This window comes from Electrophorus electricus, chromosome 5 (genome assembly GCF_013358815.1).
Source record: "Electrophorus electricus isolate fEleEle1 chromosome 5, fEleEle1.pri, whole genome shotgun sequence".
NCBI lineage: Eukaryota > Metazoa > Chordata > Actinopteri > Gymnotiformes > Gymnotidae > Electrophorus > Electrophorus electricus.
The window spans coordinates 24,868,762-24,884,832 of NC_049539.1; the positions used below are offsets into that span (position 1 = coordinate 24,868,762).

A 16,071-nucleotide genomic window follows, 5' to 3' on the forward strand; every position below is an offset into this window, starting at 1 on the left:
TGTGTTCTGCTGTGTTCTGCTGTTGTGTTCTGCCGTGTTGTGATCTACTGTGTTGTGCTGTGCTGTTGTGTTCTGCTGTTGTGTTCTGCTGTGTTGTGTTGTGCTGTTTTGCTGTATTGTGTTGTGTTCTGCTGTGTTGTGCTGTTCTGTGCTGTGTTGTGCTGCACTGTTGTGTTGTGCTGTGCTGTGCTGTGCTAGCTTTGTGTTTGAGATTCTGCTGGGCCATTTCCTGGTGTGGGTGTGCACTGTGGTAGCCTGAGCACTGTGCTGTAGTGAGTGATGTGTATAAGTGTATGTCCTGCTGTGTGCAAATGTTGTGTGGCGCAGAGGTGGTGTTAGTGTTTTTAGTGTGTGTGCGCGTGTGTGCATCTTTGTGCATGTATGCATGTGTATGTTTTTGTGTGTGTACCTGCTCAGTTTGCACACTCTGCTCTACTCTCATATCTCAACAGTGCACGTGTGAGTGTGTGTGTGTGTGTGTTTGCATGTGTGTGTTTGCTTGCATCATCTCTGTCCATGTATGCATGTATGTGTGTTTGTTTTGATTGTGTGTGTGTGTGTGTGTGTGTGTGTGTGTGTGTGTGTGTGTGTGTGTGTGTGTGTGTGTGTGTGCAGGCAAATGTTGGGTTAGCTCTTACCCTTGCAAATCAGGTGCCATCCACATACACAAACACACACACATACACACACACACACACACAAATTATAAACAACCGTTTGCCAGGCAAACTCCACAAGAGTGTGCGTGGGAGGCCTGAGAGTGGGTGTACCCATGTGCAATTTTGTAAAGTGTAGGAGTTTACATGATCTTCCCTCCACCTGCTCCACCCCTCGGTCTCTTCCTCCTTCCTGTCAGTCCTGATCTTGTGTTATATATCTTGATTGTGCCCAGTCACCCCCATGGAGGGCTGTGTCACCCCCTTCAGTAATGACAACACTGATGACCCTTCTGGAAATGCAGTACCAACACACTCACACACACACAGTGAGTTCTGTACAGGCTGCAGAGACAATCTGATCTCTGTGTAAACACAGCAGCTGTGGAGCTGAACTCCTTTACAAAGGAATTAAACATATCTCTCTCCTTCTCTCTCTCTCTCTCTCTCTCTCTCTCCCTCCCTTCTTCCTTCGTCCCCCTCTCTCAGACCTCCATGCTGGTTAGCAGCTGGTGTTTGTGGGTAATAGTGGCAAAGTGCTTCCAGCTGTATGGTGGTGTACGATCTCCCTCATGCTCTATCCACTCACCCGGACGAGAGAGAGAGCGCGAGAGAGAGAGGGGTCTGTCTAGTGACATCCTCTGTGTGTGTGTGTGTGTGTGTGTGTGTGTGTGTGTGTGTGTGTGTGTGTGTGTGTGTGTGTGGAGAGCTGTTCAGCACAAACAAGAAAAGAGCAGTCATTCATCTTATAGTGCTGAGCCTACACCCAACAGAGCTGTGTACTGCACAACCCCTGCTATGTATACCACACACACACACACACACACACACGCATGCAGCGTGCATGCACACACACAACATCACCCCTCCACAACGCCATCATTAATCTCTCTTTCCTCTTTCTGTTCGCCGGTCGTATGTCATCTTTCCATCTGAACTGCCTTTTTAAAACAGAAGCTCCGAGCGAGAGAGAGTGCTGGAGGAGAGAGAGAGAGAGAGAGAGAGAGAGAGAGAGAGAGAGAGAGAGAGAGAGAGAGTGCTGGAGGAGAGAGAGAGAGAGAGAGAGAGTGCTGGAGGAGAGAGAGAGAGAGAGAGAGAGTGCTGGAGGAGAGAGAGAGAGAGAGAGAGAGAGAGAGAGAGAGAGAGAGAACACCTCCACATCCACTCCATCACTCTCCACCTCTTCATCATCCACCTACACCCCTTCCACCCCTCTCCTGCGAGCGATAACTGAGGTCCACACACCCCATTATGGCACGCCCATTCACGCACGCCTCCGTGTGTGTGTGTGTGTGTGTGTGCGTGCGTGTAAACAGCAGGCTGTCTCTACCAGCCTCTCTCCAAGGCCCTCCAGCAGGGAGAATGGCTCACCTATGGCCGCTCCACCCGTCTCCACCGCCGCTAATGCCCCTGTTTACTGATGGTGCGCTCATCACGGGGAATTAGAAATTGTTTTTGTTTTGGTTTTAATTTTATGCAGATCAGTCACATTACTCACCAAAACAATTCCTATAACCTCATCTAAACTACTGCCTGCCACCCTGAACCCTGAACACACCCACACACTCGCAGGTACAACCATCCCCCCTGCCACACACACACACACACACACACACACACACACACACACAGATCAAGAGTTCTTCAATTTGAAAAAAGGTGTCACCTAAAAGATTGCCGTCGCCACGGCAACAGCACACTCATTATCATTAATCCACTAATTGCCAGCTAGTACTGTGATTGGTTGTAATTACCTCAGTGGCGGGGGGAGGGGGGAGGTTGGCGGTTAACCCTTCACTTGGTTCCCTGTAGCCACTACAGAGAGACACACTAGATAGTTTAACACAACAACACTCTCTACATCCACTCCGCCAACCGCCCCCACCAACACATTCACCCCCACCACTGCTTCTGATGGTTTGCTCCACATTATCTGAAACCCCATCAAGCACTTTGCAATCAAGGGACTGGTTGCCATGGTGATTAATCGTTGCATTTTCCCGTCAGCATTTAGGTTTGTGTGTGTGTGTGTGTGTGTGTGTGTGTGTGTGTGTGTGTATCTGTGTGGTGGGACAGTGTTCCTTTCTTGTTTGTTTGTGTGCTGGTGAAATGGTAAACAGTCTTAGTGCAGAGCAGTCGTGCAGATCCAGTTCCCCAGTGGGACCACTGGGCCCCTATCTGCAGTTCTCCCACGGTTCTCAAGGCACAACATTGTACTTCAGAGTGTCATTACAGCAGCACACTGTCCTTAAGAGTGTCATTACTGTAGCACACTGTCCTTAAGAATGTCATTACTGTAGCACACTGTCCTTATGAGTGTCATTGCAGCAACAAACTGTCCTTAGGATTGTCATTACAACAGCACACTGTCCTTAAAAGTGCCAATACAGCAACACACTGTCCTTATGAGTGTCTTATCAGCAACACACTGTCCTTAAGAGTGTCAGACTGCTAATGAACACAAACACACATACATGCATGCACAGAAACACATGTATGGACATGTGCATGCACCCATATACAGAGACATGCACGCATACACATACACACATATACCGACACACTTGCACAAATGTGCGCGTACATACACACACACACATACACATACCGTGAAAATCTGATGGTGGCCTTCATGATGTGTTTGAGTCAAGAAAGCCAATCGATGAAGTCAGAATGAGTGTCTCCCTCACCATCTTCACAACTAGAGTACAGACAGAGCACAGTGGACCTGTGTGTGTGCATGTGTGTATGTGTGTGTGTGTGTGTGTGTGTGTGTGTGTGTGTGTGTGCGCTTCAGCCCCTTTGAAGCACACACAGCTCAAAGGCTATGGAGGCAATCTGAGAACTTCACAGACACACGAGGAAAATAGCCCTGACCTCGGAGGAGCACGGGAGGGCAATTTGGGTCCCATCTGTTCCGAGACTTCCTATTAGAGACAAAGGAGATGGAGAAAGATAGATGGAGATAGAAAGAGTGACAAAAAAAGAAAGAGAGAGACCAAGAGAAAGAGAGATACCCAGACTGAGAGAAAAAAAGAAAGAAAGAAAATATATATATGCGCAATTCTGTTTATATGTTTGTAATTCTGTTTATATATCATTTCTGTGTGTGTGTGTGTGTGTGTGTGTGTGTGTGTGTGTGTGTGTGTGTTTGCAGACTGACTAAGACCTGGATTATGCAGCCTGTATTTAGAAAGCAGCCAGCCAAAGCGTTGAGAACCATATGAGCGTTATCAAACACATGGGCCAGAGGTAGAGAGTTGGGGGTGTTTTAAATAAGAGAGACCACTATTTTGCCATTTCTGAGCTCTATTGCTTGTCTCTCTCTCTCTGCCTGTATCTCTGTCTGTCTGTGTCTGTCTGTCTGTCTGTCTGTCTGTCTCTCTCTCTCTCTCTCTCTCTCTCTCTCTCTCTCTCTCATCCTGGTGTGAAATAGCTCGATCTGCTTTCATAACTTTTCACCCCCGTGCGCTTTCTCACTGCGTGGAATTCGCTTAACCCTGGCTGGGAGGGCAAGGAGGTTGCCGGGGCAACAGATTGCCACCGTCGGCAGTCGGAGCCGAGGTGCTAAGAGCGCTGACTGAAGCTGTTAGCATCGAGCGCTAATGTGGGCCCGGAAGGCCGCGCAGCCCGGCCATTAGTGCGGCGCTGGACGCTAGCCCAGAGCAGAGAGAGCTTCCAGTGGTTGGGCCCAGAGCTCATTAAACACACTTTGTAAATCAAGCTATCCCACGTGATGACTATAGGCTTCATGACAATTATTCTCTGTCGTCAAATTTCTCCAAGTATCATGTTTTAATGGTTGTTATTAACCTCATAATACCAAGTTGTTCGAGTGTAGCCATCTAGCATGAGAAAGTGCTGGGAGTTACAGTAGATAGTCTGTCATAAATGCTTTCTGGCTAATTTATTTAGGTAATTATTATGCATAAATCTAGAACTTTATGAGGTAGTAAGATATAAGGTGTCGAGGTAGTATAAGTTGCAGTGAATGAAAAGAGAAAGAAGGGAACATAACGTTTCGGACGGAGAAAGAACTTGAGGAATGTAATTCTTCAGAAACACTTTATCAGCTGCTGAAGGATCTCAGTCCAGAACACCCTGCCTCTTTGGACACCACTTGTGCACGTCACTGCAATTTTAATTACCACTACATCTTTGACTATAGTACACTGCACTAACTCCCTATATATATATATAAAAAGCCAGCAGTCTGTGGCCTGCAATGTCCACTCAACCAGACACTGTCCACCAAACCTACTCACTCAAAGTCACCCAAAGTCTCACCGCCTCAAAGAGGGTCAAAAACACCTGGTCTTGGCAGCACGTGGAGACCTTCCCTCAGACAGGTGAGACAGGTTGCCCCGGCTGCTGTTCCAGAGAGCTGGCTCCTTGTCCTGGCACACATCCACCACGTCCAACACATGCAGGACCTGAGTATGGTTGTCACAAGCTTTCTAGTTTTAGTAATAATATATTAAATGATATGGCTAAGCTGAGTTGCAACTGATCCACGGATATTTATTTATTTATTTATTTATTTATTTTTAATTGTCATTGCTCAAATAACTTTTCATAAATACTTAATACTTAGCTGTCATGACGTTATGACAGAAAGCTTCTCATTTAATGAATTACAAGGCACATGATGACTTACCTTTTCTCATAATAAATATCGAATCGTGACAGTGCCCATAAACAGTACGACAGTGGATTAAAGCGGTTTATTCCTCACGGTGCGTGCTTGCAGGAAACTCAGACAGAAGGTGTGTTGTCGACATGACAATCCGCGGTGCGTTCACACACTGCAATCTTCCCGTCTAATCTTCCAAAACAAAAACCACAACCGACCAATCTTCATAATTGCAGACCGCCATTCCTCTAATGCTGTGTTAATAATCGTGCAATAGGAATTTAACAAAAACACTCTGTTTGTGGGATCGTTTCAATAATCTATAAAAATGTAGACTGTAAAACCATCGTGACCGTGACCCCACAGCATCCGTGGCCGCTATCATCTATGAGGTGACCCTTTTAAGATCATAATTAAATTGCGTAATTTTTAAAACCAAAACAATGCACAGGACACATGTGGCTAAAATTAATTAACCAAGCAAAGTCTGTGAAGTCAGGTTTTTTTTTTTAATGTATCTTATGACAGCATGAGGAAAGAAGGAGAAAGTGCTTAGGTGCAAACAACGTTTGTGTACAAAGAACTGTTGTCACCCTTTCAGTAAAAGAAGGCGTCGTAAAATATGAAACAAAACTCGCAAAAATGCCCTTTCCGGGAACGAAAGAAGAAATCGGTAACATAAACATGAAAAAGGCTCACGCGGTGACAGCCTGCCTTCCCAGACATGTCCCCCGTATCACCTCAGATCTGTCCAGGAGTGAAGACGCGTTTCTTCATCCGCGGATCCGACCGCTGCCAAGGTGACCCTTCCCCGGGAGACTTCCCGCCGCCTCGCGCCGCGGCTCCGGTTGCGTTTGAATAAGGGGGCGTCCCGAGGAGCGCGAGCTAGCTGATGGGCCGCCGCTACGCTAAGAGGCGGCCTGCTCCATTTTTAATGATTACTTTGAAATTGAAACAGCATCCAAGGTCGTTCTTTGCCTAATTTATATGGCTACAGTCATAGGTCTTAAAAACATTCAAATTAATTATTTACATTTAATTCAATTTCATCGTTTGCAAACTACATCGCTGCCGTCAGTGAAGTGCGAATGCATTACTTCAGCTAATATCACAAAGCTAATTCAGCTAATATCACAAAGTAAATACATTTTTTTAAAATAATTTAAAAAAACAAAACAAAACTAATACTGAAGTAAACAATGCAAAATGCCTGCATTACCAATAAATTACCAAAACCGCAGTGACGTTGCTCATCTTTGCTAGCAGGTGGAACGCAGTTACCTGCTGTCCGTTTTATTGCTGCTACGTCATTATCTCTCGTTTTCTGACCAATAAGAGTGCCACAAAGTTTCTCTGAAATGGGCGTGTCTCTACAGTGGGCGTGTCTCCAGAACGGGCGTGTTCTTTTCCAGGCTCCAGACAGGCTCCTGTCCTTACTGCGCAAGCTTCATTTTTGTTTGCTTTCACTTCTGTGAAACACGAAGCGCCCCCCAAAAATGAGCCAGGTCAACATTAAAATGTTTACCCCAAAGATGCCCTGCAGAGGAACAGAGCAGCAAGTCTGGGGAGAAGGAAACCAGGAGCACAGGGAGAGTGAAACACACACACACACACACTAATTCATGGTAACAGAGCATGCACCCCACCTGCACACACAACTGTCTTTGTTTAAAATGACATTAGACCCTTAGTTCATAAGGCTTAGTATGTGTTAGCATTTAGCATCACGTTAGACACCAGTGCAGAAGCTTCAGCAGGTGTTAGCATTTAGCATTGCATTAGAGACTAATGCAAAGTTGCTCAGACTGTTTGTTATTCGCATCAGCTAACAGAGACGCAGTGGCTGTGAGCCACACACTGGTTCTGCTTCCGTGTTTATTTCTCTGGGTGAACACCATCAGTAGAGACTGTACCATCAGGCTAGAGACTTAACACCAGGTTAAAGACTGTACTATCAGTAGAGACTGTACCATCAGGCTAGAGACTACCATCAGGTTAGAGACTTAACACCAGGTTAGAGACTGTACCATCAATAGAGACTGTACAATCAGTAACTATCAGGTTAGAGATACTCCTCATGTTAGAGACTGTACCATCAGGTTAGAGATACTCCACCCAGTTAGAGACTGTACCATCAGGTTAGAGATACTCCACCAAGTTAGAGGCTGTACCATCAGTAGAGACTTTACTATCATGTTAGAGACTGTACCATTAGTAAAGACCATACTATCAGGTTAGTGTGTATCCTCAGGTTAGAGACTACCATATTGGTTTAGAGACTGTCCCATTGGATTAAACACAATCCCATCCGAATCAAGACTGTAGCATCGTCACATAACCTGGAATAAGTCACAATGTGTTTTGCTGAGCATGAGAGCAATTTAATGATCTGATGTTTTAATGTCTGTTGCAACTTTGACAGCAAAGATTTTTTTTTTTTTTTTGCAGCAAGACAGCCAGTTCACAGTGGCTAGATGACCTTTCTAAGTGACTGTGTGATTGTGTGAGTGACTGTGTGTGTGTGACTGAGTGTGTGTGTATGTGTGTGTGTGGCCTCTGTATAAACCCAATTAAGGAGTGTGGAGTGGGGTTAGAGTGGGGGCAGAACCCCTCTTCCACCTACCCCTGCTACCCTAAAGAATGAGAGCAACCCGACAAAGGAGGATGACACACCTGACAAATTGATTTCTGGGTGTTAAACAGACATAGTGCTTCTCAGGCTGCACCTCCTCAGACAGAAAGAGAGAGAGAGAGAGAGGGAGAAAGAGGGAGAGACAGAGAAATACAGAGGGAGGGAGAAACAGAGGGAGAGAGAGAGAGCATAAAAGTTTAAAAAAAGACAACTTTCCCCATCCAGAGGGGTACAAGTGATCAGTGGCAACTGCTGAACTTCCCGACCTGGTGGAACCGAGGAGGCGACGCTCCGCTGGCTGGCAGAAGCGGCCAGGAACGCCATGCCCTAAGCATAGCCTTTGGGCGGATCTCTATCCTGATCTCCATTCCTGGCTTCCATGTCGAGCTCCACGTCATCTGCTGAACAAGTCTCCTGTTGATGTATAGGCAAAGTCATGCATCCGTGTGTTAAGTGTATGTTAATCTGCGTAATTGCACACTGCACACTGTATTATTAATGAAGACAGATATGCGCATATGTTTATGCCCATGCAAACACCGGCGGACGGGTAGTCATTAAGTGTTCTCCGGAACAAGGAAGACACTTTGGACTTGTTCATAAACGCTGCTGTCATGGTGGCACAGGATGAGATGGCGTGTAGTCACGGTAACTATGGTTGCCGGCTAATTAATGCATATTAGCAGATCTTGGTTTATGATGGTATTTCTAAATCTAGTATAGATGAAGCTTGTTTTGGCAATGCTGTAATGTGGAACTATAACATGGCCAGTGGGTACATGGAGGTAAACCGATTTATATCCAGACAGGAAGAGAAAGAAGGTACAGAGTATGGAGGAGGGGCAGAGCTGTGAGTGCTGGGGGTGATGGAGTAGTGTTGGAGGTGGTGGATGCTGCAGGTGATGAAGTAGTTCAGGAGGAAGGGTGGAGTTTTAAGGTAACAGAGTGACAGCTTTGAGGGCGAGGTGGGCCTGTAGAGAGAGAGAGAGCGATGGAGAGTGAGAGCCAGAGTCACACTCACACTCCCAGCTGCTGTACAGCGGTGGAGAGGGGTGCTGTAGTTAGAACTGCTCAGCAGGTGTGGCAGCAAACCTTCCCCCTCCGGTGATGAGCTCTGTAGTGGCGTTTGCTCTTTTGCCGCTGTGCACCCTCCCTCCATGTGGCCGGTCGGAACCAGACTCCTCACTGCTAAAGGGCCTTCTTGCTTACAGCTTGGAGGTGTGAGCTGCTTAATTGCACGCCACTCGGTGGAGTGAGCTAGCTAATTACCCCCCGGCCCCTTCACCCGGGGTCCCCCCATCTCCTCCACCGCCCCGATTGCTCGTTTCTTCCCCGCAGAGACGCACTCCCCTGCTGAGATGTGTGTGTGTGGGTGTGTGTGTGTGTTTGTGTGGCGCATGATCACCCTCCTTCCCGTACACCCAATCACGAAGACGTTCTGATCATCTGCTGCATGTTAAATGGAAATGAACAAGTCTGTTTGTGTGTTTTATTTTTCTCTGCGTGCAGTAAATCGCTGCATTTAAATGGCGCTGCTTTCACAAAACTCCTACACAGTCGCTTGTATTCTCTCACCTTTCACAAGCCGAAATGAGACGTCTCACAGGGACCCGCGTTTGACGTGGGCTCCAGAACCTCACAGCGCTCCATGGACTTAGAGACGGCTCCTAACAGCGAGGGCGGGGGCTATCGACAACTCACGGCAGACGTAAATGAAGTTTGGTCCTTGCTCCTGAGCATCATGGGACTTCTAAGGCTTGGATTCTAGAAGTGGATGGTTTTTTGAAACTTCCTGTTGTGCTTTCCTCCTAATGGAGGATCGAAATTGCTTTGTTCCTGCAACAGTGGAGGTTTCACGACAGCAGCACCCCCGCTCACAAAAGCAAACAATGGGATGGTTTGCCCTCAGCATCTCGGGGCAAGTCCCAGGGCGGCAGTATAATTTGAATTTCTTACATTAATGTGAATGTAATACAGCTCAAACAGTTCTGGTTGTTATAGTTCTGTAACATAAAGTCAGTGTTCCGTTACGGTCGGGTATGTTAGAACGTTTTCGGCTGTAACGCGGCCTGTTGCGCGTGGTTCCTAACTCTACCCTGTCCTGCGCGTCGCGTTTGCTGCCTTCCTGAGTGTGGCGGGTGGTCGGCGCGTGGTGTGATTGGGGGGGGGGGGTGCGTTCGGACGGACCTGTCAGAGGCAGGGGGGCAAAGCTCTATTGTGGAGCGAAGCATGACGCTGACACCTCTCCCGCCGCGCGAATGAGGCCAGGAGAGTGCGTCTGACAGCCCTGTCTCCTGCACCTGCCGCTCAGACATGGAGAGAAGGAGAGGGAGGGAGAGAGAGAGAGAGAGATGGAGAGAGAGAAACTCCCCCTCGTGTTTCAGCTGTGGTGTCGGATGAAAGAGATACCCATGCTGTGTCAAGGACGGTGACACCAAACAGATTTCTCCGCACTAATATGCCCGAATCGGCTCAATAATTGAGCGGCGGAAGAATCTAGGTGTGTCGGAGCAGGGGAAAGCGCTAACACGTACAGCAGAGCGACCTAGAGTGGCCCGGAACAGGAGAGCCACGTCGCGTAACTGCCTGAACCGCAAAGGTGTAGATACAGCTGGCTGCACAGAAACAGCCGTCCGTGGCGGTGGGACCGCGTGGCCTCTCTGGAGTTCAAAGATTAAAGAGAGGTCTTTTCCAACCTCCGTCCCGGAAAATCGGTGAGTTTGCCGCTGACGGCACCGCTTGCTGTTCTGGGATCAGTGAATCCTGTCGTGAAGCCTGAATGAGCTGCCAATCGTGGACGGACACGTTATGAAGCACAGCACCTCTCACAGGCTCCTGCAGCGTCTGACCCCTCAAGACCCGGAAGTGTTCCACCATCCGGGGCAGAGCCTTGCCAAGAAAAGCTGCTAACAATGTCCGAAGAGAAAAGGTACGGGCTGGGATTATTATGTAAATGAGACTAGGACAACCTGGGTCCAGTAGTCTCCGTTCCTCATTGGCTGGATTAGCGCAACCAGTTTACCAGGTGCTTCACGTCTGTCCACGCAGCCTCCTTAACCAGTCCTCCAGGACGCTGGAGTCAGCTTGTAAGCAGCTCGCCACTATGCACCGTCCCCGCCGTTTTGATTTCGCAGCTGTGGCCCCTCGCTGTGTAATAAATGATTTCCACGGAAACGAGCGGGACGCAAATCAGCGGTTTCATTATGCCGGGGGGGCCAGGGGGGAAGGTCTCGGGGCTGCTGATCTCCACACCTCTGACCTTCACTGCCAAGCCGCTAGTCCAGGCAGCTACTGCTGCCACCTGCCATAGTGAGAATGAGTGTGTGTGTGTGTGTGTGTGTGTTCCTGTAACCCCACACCTTTCTCTTTCATATCTCCCTGCATCCCTCCTGCCCTCTCCTGCCACTTCTTCCTCTCTCCATCACACATTATCTTTCTCCCCCTCTCTCTCTCTCTCTCTCCCCTTGTCTCTGTGTGTCCTTTACCTACTTGACACTCTGTTGCAGACTGGCCTCCGTGCGTTGGCAGGGAGTGCGTGTTCCACCCGGGGACTGGCAGGCAGGGGCTCCGAGCCTATCGATGACGGATAAATCAATGTTATCTCTTTTTCCCATGCCTCCGTTTCCATCGATCTCCTCGGGGGCCTCCTCGCTGTTTGCGGAGGCTCGGAGTCCGCTCAATTAAACATGTCTCGCTCTGGCCTGGGAGCAAATTGAAATAGGACGCGGCTCGGAGCGCCGGGGATGACAGAGCACGCGTTAGCGGCTGAGACGGATGAGCGCGGTGAGTGCTTCTTATGAAGCTGTCCGTGAGAACCGGAAATGAAGGTAGATGGAGGGAGAGAGAAAGGGAGAGAGGGAGGAAGAGTGAGAAAGAAGTGTGAGAGAGACAGAGAGAGAGAGAGGGAGTGAGAGAAAGAGAAACTGATAGTGAGACAGAGTGAGAAAGAAGTGAGAGCGAAAGAGAGCGAGAGAAAGTAGTGCCTTTAATTCAGCATCTGCATAAAGAGGCTCGTCATCTCGTAAGCGCGGCCCGGGCTTCTGGTGGCACTGCCGTGGCCAGGCTCATACTTTCAAATGCCAGTTTAGCTCTGAATTAGCGCTCCATCTTCGCCACAGATGGTGCGCTCCATCTCTGCGTGTCACGCTAAGCGCCGGGTACAGAGACGTCCGCTCCCATGACGTCCAAAACCGCCATGAAACGGAATGGTGGCGATTAGGGAAGTCTAAGGCAGTCTCGTGTGCAGAAGACACGTGTGTATTGTGAATACTGTAAATACATAAAATATATAGTATTAAATATAGTGGTGAACAGATAAGGATACTAATATATATAAAAAAAAGAATGAAAAAAAAATGTGTTCAAAGCAAACATATAAAATATGGTAATACTATCTATTAGTATGGTAATAACCAAGGATTGTGAGCTTTAGCTATAGAAAAAGCCTCCATAAGGATAAAGGATCCAGTCTGCCAGATGTGAACACATGGATTTACATCCCAAAGAAAATACATCATAGTGCCCAGGGTCGACCAGAGCTTGGAGCTATTACTCCAGAGTGCCATCATTTGTCGGTGAGTGGTTTTTTTTTTTTCTGTGTGTGTGTGTGCACGCGCGTGCGTGTGTGCGTGGACTACCACTAGACTAGTTCATTCAGCAGAAAGCCTGAGCTTGGGCCCCAGAGTCGGTCAGACGTGCACTGCGGCCGTTTCATTGGCTCGTCAGCTTTGACAGGCAGGTGACTTAGCCAATGTCCCGTGCAAGCTTGCCCAGCTTCGATCAGAGTGGACGGCGTGGGAGGTGGGACGCACATCCGAGCTTGCACTCTCCGGTGACCAGTCCTCTACGGGCAGATCGAAAGCGCACAAAACTCTTGAATTATGCACGCTGCATACAAAACAAATGTGTCAAATGCAATATCACACTGGGAAATTTCCCCTGGGTGGAGTAGGAGAAGGGGGCTGTGGCTCTTTAAAGGTGCGATAAGTAATATCTTGACTTTATGGTTAGATGGTCTCACTTCTTGTCACAAGGCTGGCCATGAAGGTAAAGTGCATTACTGTCCTACTGTGATGCTCTAATGTCCAGCGCCGTATACCTGCACTACATCCCATTCTTCATAATTTAACATAATATTTTGCTTACTGTACCTTTAAAATAAGAAAAGGCTTATAATTAATGCTTTTGGGATGACATAATCATGTTCATAGTCATTTCGATTTGCTATGCACTGAATACAAATCTTATATACTGTCGCAATTTACTGAGATTGCTTCCCCTACAAGAACTGTGTTGCGAGCAGGAACCACTCTGATTCAAACGGGCACGCCATAGTCCTGTAAAGTGTAAAAAACAAACAAACAAACAAACAAACAAACAAACAAAAAACTGCGACTGTGCAATAAACTCGGTTAGGGCGCGCGGCATATGCATGCATCCCGTCGAGCGCGTGTCCTATTCTACAGGCTCCGGTGAACCCTAATAAACGCGCTTGCAAATCTGACGTTTGGACGCTGACAGCGTCACCGTGGTAACAGCCCTCAATTACCCCTGATTGGCCGACCCGTGGGAATGTTTAAATGCCCCCCCCCCTCCCGTGCAGCGATTGGTCGGTGGGCGGTCTGTGGAGCCGCGAGCGTCTGCACCGTTCCGGGTTATTGTCAGTTTCGCGAGCCCGGAGCAAGGGGGTGACGCGGTGTGCGTACGCTCGCGGACCTAGCTGCGGAACATTATTATTATTATTTTCGGGTTAGTTTTTTTGGTTCGTGTCGACACGAACAAGACACAGACAGCCCGTCGAATCGTCTCGAGGAATTTAAAATAATTTTTTAAAGCAACAACAACAAAAAAAAACAACCCAACAACCCCGAACTCTGGAGTTGAAACCGCTTTGGAAAGTGAAGGCGAGCAGGGATTTCTCATCGGGATTAATCGCAGTCCGTTCAATTCGGCCACCTGCTCCGGAATCGACGGGGAACAGCCCCCCTCCCTAAGAGCGCGCGTTGCTTTGCCGTTGCGCCGATATCTTCTCCCGGTAACCGCGCGCTCGGGGCGGACGGCGCGTTGATTTCCAGCTGCGGTCCGTTTTAACCGGCGAAGGCGCCCCGTACGTTTGGCGGCTGTCCGCTTCGGTGGAGTTTGCAACTCGGTTTTCCGGAAAGGTTGCAGCTGCTCGGTTACGGGAGCGCGACCGATCCGCGTCCTTGCCCGGATCCGCCGCCGTGCACTCGTCTCCGGTAATAACGGACGACGGCATCCTGACAGAACAGTGCTTGACTGCGCATTCTCAAGGATTACAAAGGCAGTTTTTGCAAGCGGCGGTCGCCGCTGTCGGATTTGACTCGTTTGTGCACAGAGGATGTTCAAGTCGCAAAGAAAGGGGGAATAATTCCCAGGGATTATACATTTACATTGAATCTTCAGAACGGAATGAGAGGTTTTTAAATCTGTCCCGTACTCTCACGACAGCCACGCTCCCACAAACGGATTGCCCGGGCGCCGTAACCTGCATGGAAGTGTAGCCTGCACCACAGAACAATTTATATGGTAAAACGCACCCGCTTGTTCTCTTATTTACCGGCTCCGTCTGGTGTCATCTTCACTAACGGGTGTCATCTTTACTAACGGGTCTGGCTCGGCGGATTAGTGGTACACTCCCGTTCATGTCGCCCTAACGGAGGCTGTGTTCTCCCTGCGATCGCAAGGTTTAAGTTAACGCTCGCTAGAAGGCGGTGTGACTACCACTAACGATGCGTGTGTGTGTGTGTGTGTGTGTGTGTGTGTGTGTGCGCTTTAGACCCGAGTAAAAAGCCCTTTATGCGCGCTCGTTTAGTCCGCGGAAAGTGTGTGTGCAGATGCGCCGGTGGACCAGACAGCTCAGACCTTTGTCTCTGCTGCCGTAAAGGGGAAAGTTGCAAAAATGAATGTCCGGGTGCGAACAGTCGCACGAGCTAATTTGACGTGGAACGGCGCCGCGCGGAGAGGCACGGGATGGGCGCTCGCAAAGCGTGGAATCTGGCTCGGCGCGAGGGCTAGAAGTAACCACCGTGCGCATTAACGCGTCGCCTTTATTCCGAATAACAGCAGGTTTAATGACTCCCGAAGTTTGACTGAGCAGAAGTTCAAGTCGCACGGGCGCAGGGATGAGCCCTGTTGGTTTATCTCTCCCGGACTGGCTGTCCGCGAGACAGGCTTCACGTAGGCGATCGCTTGCAGCTGCACGCCGTCTCCGAGAAGCCGCACTTTGCACAGCCTTTGAAGCTTTTTTCTCGTTTCACTCTTTTACTCTCTTGAAACATTGTTCAAAAACGCTGAAAACGTTTTTTATTTAAGAATTTAAATAAAAGAATTTAAATCGATATATTTAATTTTAGATACTTTATATATACTTAAAAGAATGACTTTGATACTTTTTACGCAGTAGCGCTATCAGATACATTTACATATACGGCATTTATTTAGCTTATATATAGCCTACGTTCGTTTGTTTTATGGGTTTGTTTGTTTTTGTATTGTTTTTATTTATTTTTTTTGCTATGCAAAAGTTGGCTCGCTATGCAGCGAGTTCCTTCTCAGCCCCTCCGATCATGAGGGCGCTCGTTCCGGCTAACGCGATCCGTGCATCAGTGCGTGCGAGGCGCCTTGCAGGCTGGCTCGAGCTGCCGCGCGTGGCCTTTTCGACGGCCTGGCAAGCTCATTACCCCGGCCGGGTTTCTTCTCGCGCCCGCCGAGACAGCACCTGTCGCGGAGCGCGCTCGCTCACCACTCTATTGAATAAAACATCTCGTGATGTATGAGCGCGAGGGCTCGCCCCTGGGGGCCAGAGCTGCCTCATTTCCTTCCCCGCACTGCGCGCCTGTGACCCGCTGAGGAAATTGTCCCGGTATTAGGCGTGTGGCAGGCTCTCACCTAAACAAATAGTGTTCCCTGAATAATGCTGGTCTTACTTCAGCCTGTGTGTGTGTGTGTGTGTGTGTGTGTGTGTGTGTGTGTGTGAGAGAGAGAGAGAGAGAGAGAGAGAGAGAGCGAGAGCGAGAGCGAGGGATGAGCTCTTATGAAGGTCACTGCACTGAATTAACTTCCTCTCATCTTTTCTCATGTCGGCCTCCTTTTAAACTCCTCTTCGCTCATACTTTTTCTCTCCGATATTT

General features: G+C 48.5%; 1 protein-coding gene across 1 annotated transcript in view; it reads left to right on the forward strand.

The window, feature by feature from the left end:
* Positions 1-13,606: 13,606 nt before the first annotated feature.
* fam222a (family with sequence similarity 222 member A) overlaps positions 13,607-16,071 on the forward strand; it is a 50,147-nt gene continuing 47,682 nt past the window's right edge. Inside the window, exon 1 of the mRNA XM_035526410.1 lies at positions 13,607-14,467. The gene's annotated coding sequence lies outside the window, so the exon portion shown is untranslated. The remainder of the gene's footprint in view (positions 14,468-16,071) is intronic.